At 37.2% G+C, this 5,313-nt stretch overlaps 1 pseudogene; it reads left to right on the forward strand.

Annotated features, from left to right (window-relative positions):
* Nucleotides 1–3,791: 3,791 nt before the first annotated feature.
* On the forward strand, nucleotides 3,792–4,673 carry LOC117026253 (protein SET-like; annotated as a pseudogene).
* The last annotated feature ends 640 nt before the right edge of the window (nucleotides 4,674–5,313 follow it).

Raw genomic sequence — 5,313 nt, forward strand, 5'->3', positions numbered from 1 at the left:
GGGCTATGATAAAAGTTTCCAGCTATCGGTGCTTTTGTGAGACATGAATGCCTGAGAGAGATTAATTAGTGTTGAAAGCTCCCGACAAATTCTTGAAGATGGCTAGATGCATAGTATAGTGTAAGGGAGAGTGGGTAACCCGGTGTGGAGATGAAGGTCGGAGTGCATTGTGTTAGAACGAGATGACCACTATGGTGCGGACATTTCTAATGGCACGTATTCTAGTGGAGAAGAAAACCATGATTCTCTGCTTCTCTTATTAATGAAAGTGGAATAATGACCTAAAAGTCAATAAATGGCAAGAGGAGGATTGGAGAGTATTAAATATCATGGTTCACATATGGAAAAACGGAGAGGCTTTGAAAGAGGAAAGGAGTATAAGTGTTTTAAAACTGAAATGGAAAGACTGTAGAAATGGGCTACAGCTCCTGATCTTGTGTCACATGAGTCTTAAGAAAATGAATAGTCACTAACTGAGTAGGCTGCAGGGAAAGCGGTTCAGGAGGAGCAAGAATGGTGAAAGAATGAGTGTCTGTGCACACATTTCAGATGCAGGCATATTGTGTCTACAATGGGACTCACATTTTCTACATGAACTTCTCTAAGTCTCAGTTTTTGCATTATTATTTTTTAAAAAATAGGTTTTCAGGCTTAACAACTACCAAGTTTTTCCTAGTTTTAAGTTGTTTTGATTCTTAAGGATAGACTTGTGCATGAGGATAGACTTGTGGATGAAAAAGGTGCCACATACTAAACCTGACAATCTCAGGGGAAGCCAGTATGGCAGGCCCTACAAACTCAGAGACCAAAGTTGACCTCATAGGATGGTCTGAACATAAAAATTCCTAACTAAAAGGAGACGATGGCCAATAGTCACATCCTTGGCCTGTAGCTTCTTTGACAAAGGTCAGTCTTTACCTTAAGTGAGCCTGTCTGTTGTCTTTTTGCATGTTATCTTAGGATAACATACCCTTGGAATGTCAGAGTCATCCCTCTTTCCAGAACCCACAGGGCTCAATCCACTGCACCACAGCAGGAGACTACAAAACCCTCATTGTTTTCTTTCCAAGATATCACCTCTCTGTGCTGTAAAATTAATTGTTAACTATCCTGTACCCACCAATGTAAAATAAGTATGTGTCTCTCTGTTTTACTTTTTATCCAATCCCAGAGATATCCCCCACTTTGCTTTCTCCCACCCCCTTTATCAACCACCAATGGATTTCATGTAACCCTTCTTACGTCTCCTCCTTTGATTCTAATGTATAAAATAAACTGCAAAACTGCCATTCTCCAGAGCATTTTCTTAATCCGTTGTCCTCAGTTTGACTCAAATCAACTCATTAAAGTTCTCTACAGGTTTGGGTGTTTCTTACATGGACAGACTTTCCCCCTGAATTTCCTGGGAGAATGTAAGATGCTTTAACTCTCATTAACCTCAAATGCCCTTGGTGGTAGATTAGCAGAGGAAAGGCCAGAAGTAACGTACTTATAGATATAAAAACAGGAAAATAATGTGATAGATTTTGGATAAATAAGTCAGTTGTTAAATTAAATGCAAAAATTTCACTAACTGAAGAATATCTTGCTTGCTCACCTAATCAGATCATCCTTTGATTTTCATTACTTGTGATAGTATCGATCAATATATTTCCTTGTTGCAATGAAGTCTCAGGAACATGAGCTACCACTAAAGCCATCTTATATTACATCTTTGATGACATGAAAAAGAGCTCTCAAAATTTGGGTGTCGGGGTTTGAATTTGGATATAATTAAAAGAGTGGCCTGCAAGACTGACATATTACCAAGACTGGAAGCTGAAAACTAATTTAATATCAAAACTGTCCTTGGCTGAAAGTGTCAATCAAATCAATAAATATTTTTTTAATATTGACTGGAAATCTGGTAGATGTAACACCCAATTCAAGGCTTAGGGCTTCATTGTAAAATGAATTGTATAAATGAGTCAAGGACCGTTTATACTAGGGAATAAAAGTTACAGATTGAAAAAATTGAGACAGCTCTATAATTATGTAATCACTGGGTTATAATGTTCACCAAGCTATATTTTTATTTGAAAATAATGAAAGTTTCTACCAATAAATGAAATATGTGAGTATTTTGGTAAAAAAATAAATAAAAATAAAAAAAAACTATATTTTTCTTTGCTAGAAGAAGACACACCAAAACGATTACTGTTCCTGTAAGGATAAAAACAGGATTGTAGGGAGTCAAGGGTGGCTTTATTTTTAATCCATTCTGTTTGAAACAGTTTCTATAGTGGCTGTGAATTAATATATTTATTATGTAATAATTGAACAAACCTTGAAAATGAGATAAACCTAAATGTGCTAATATTGGGAAAATAAACATATATATATATATATATATATATATATATATATATATATATATATATATATATATATATATATATATATTTTTTAATTAAAGCACTAAGGAGCCAGTATGCTCAATGTACTCTCATTTTATACAAACACACATATACATCTATACATGCAAGTTATGTTGCCTACAGCTTTAATTTTCCCACTTTTTTTCACAATTTACTGTGTGAGAGTAATCTCTCACAATACCCTTGGATTAAGTTTCCTCAAGCACATTTTTTTTTCTTCTTCGCAGATGAATAATCTCATTCTTAGGTAAATTAAAGTGTAAATCAAGCCTAATTGCAGAGTCTAGAGTGTTCTCTATACCATTCTAATAAGAAGTCTGCACTTGTAAATGTCAACAGAACCTGACTACCATCACAAGTCTTAGCAGCTTTCTAGTCATTTTCTCTAGATTGGCTGGGAGGAGAGAAGAAAGATGAAATAGGAAGGAAGGTTCTCCTTGAACTGGTACAGTAGTGACCCAGCCTCATGCTCTCTGGACATGGGAGAATTTTTAAAATGACTTTCCTGCAAAGGAGTTTTTGAAAGGTTGACAGCTGCGCTCCTCTCCTCTGCCTCAGTTGTCTGTATTTCTCTATCTGGTGTTTGCGTTTGCTTCCTTTCTTTGTTAATGACTCCTTAACTGGGAGCTTTTCACTGTTGTCATTCCTCTGCCTCTCTTTCTAGCTATATTTTGACAGGTCCTAGGAAACTCAAGGGCACCATTTGGAATTCCCAAGCCAATGCATCCACAGAAAAGATGAAGGGTAGGAAGCAAGAGAGTAGAGTGATGGCCTAAGAGAGGAGTTATCTGACTTCATCAAAAAGAGCAATATAAGAATAGTGGGTATGCCAGGAAGAGAAGAGTGGGAGAAGAGCTTACTCAGACAAATAGTTGAAGAGAACTTCACAAACCTATGGAAAAAAACTGGATCCTTGAATCTAAGAAACAAACAGAACAGTTAATTACCTCAATCCTAAAAGGCTTTCTCCAAGGCATATTATATTGAAACTGTCAAAAATTAATTACAAAGAAAGAATTCTCATGATAACCAGAAAAAAGAAGACAGTAAACTACAAAGGCAAGCCCATTAGATTATTATCAGATATTTCAGCAGAAACTATAAGCCAGAAGGGAGTAAAATCAAATACTCCAATTATTGAAAAAGAGAAATTACCAGTCAAGAATAATACATCCAGCAAAGTTATCCTTTAGATATGAAGGGAAAATAAAAATCTTTCCAGATATACAGAAGCTGAAGGAATTTTCCAGCACAAGTCCTGCATTACAGGAAATGCTTCAAGAAAAGTTATTGGACCTGAAATAAAAAGACAAAGGGAGTCTGAGTTTCTTCCTGATGTTCCTCCTCCATTGGGTCTCATTCTCTCACTTTCCTCACAATATGGCCCCCAAACGCCAGTCTCCACTCCCACCTCAAATGAAGAAACCAAGACTGCTTCCTGCCCCCAAGCCGGAGAAGACGTCAACCTCTCTGGACTTGCCGAAAGGAGAAAAAGAACAGCAAGAAGCAATTGAACATATTGATGAAGTACAAAATGAACTAGACAGACTTAATGAACAAGCCAGTGAGGAGATTTTGAAAGTAGAACCGAAATATAACAAACTCCGCCCACCGTTTTTTCAGAAGAGGTCCGAATTGATCACCAAAATTCCAAATTTTGGGGTAACATTTGTCAACCATCCACAAGTCTCTGCACTACTTGGGGAAAAAGATGAAGAAGTGCTGCATTATTTGACAAGAGTTGAAGTAACAGAATTTGAAGATATAAAATCAGGTTACAGAATAGATTTTTATTTTGATGAAAATCCTTACTTTGAAAATAAAGTCTTTTCAAAGAATTTCGTCTGAATGAGAGTGGTGATCCATCTTCAAAGTCCACTGAAATCAAATGGAGATCTGGAAAGGATTTGATGAAACGTTCACGTCAAACACAGAATGAAGCCAGCAGGAAGAGACAGCATGAGGAACCAGAGAGCTTCTTTGCCTGGTTTACTGACCATTCTGATGCAGGTGCAGGTGAGTTAGGAGAAGTTATCAAAGATGATATTTGGCCCAAATCTGCTACAGTACTACTTGGTTCCTGACATGGATGATGAAGAAAGGGAAGGAGAGGAAGATGATGATGATGATGATGATGATGATGAAGAAGAAAGGTTGGAAGATATTGATGAAGAAGGGGATGAGGATGAAGGTGAAGAAGATGAAGATGATGATGAGGGGGAGGAAGGAGAAGAAGACGTAGGAGAAGATGACTAATGGAACATTGATGGGTTCCAACCTTTTTAATTTTCTCCAGTCCCTGGGAGCAAGCTGCAGTCTTTTTTTTTTTCCTCCTGTGCTCAGTTGCCCTGTTTTTGAGGTTTCTTTTCTCTCCTTTACACCATGGTTCTCACCTTATTTTGCGGTAAATCAGTTCAGCAGAATACATTGGGAAAACAATCAGCCCCTTTCTGTTCCACATTCATTTTTATCCCTTTTTGTCTCAATAAAAACTTTATGGAATTAACACCACTGTGCTCTGTGGAAAAAAAGAAAAACCTTCTGCTCCCTTAGCTCTGCTGGAAGCTGGAGGGTGCTAGGCCCCTGTGTAGTAGTGCATAGAATTCTAGCTTTTTTCCTCCTTTCTCTGTATATTGGGTGCAGATATTACACTGTGTCTCTATGTGAATATGGACAGTTAGCATTTACCAACATGTATCTATCTACTTTTTCTTGTTTAAAAAGAGAAAGAAAAAAACGGGGTTATAGAAGGTCAGCAAAGTGTGGGTTTGAGATGTTTGGGTGGGTTAAGTGGGCATTTTGACAACATGGCTTCTCCTTTGGCATGTTTAATTGTGATGTTTAACAGACATCCTTGCAGTTTAAGATGAAACTCAAAATGAAATTCTCTCCTAAT

Source organism: Rhinolophus ferrumequinum, chromosome 8 (genome assembly GCF_004115265.2).
Source record: "Rhinolophus ferrumequinum isolate MPI-CBG mRhiFer1 chromosome 8, mRhiFer1_v1.p, whole genome shotgun sequence".
In the NCBI taxonomy this organism is placed as follows: Eukaryota; Metazoa; Chordata; class Mammalia; order Chiroptera; family Rhinolophidae; genus Rhinolophus; species Rhinolophus ferrumequinum.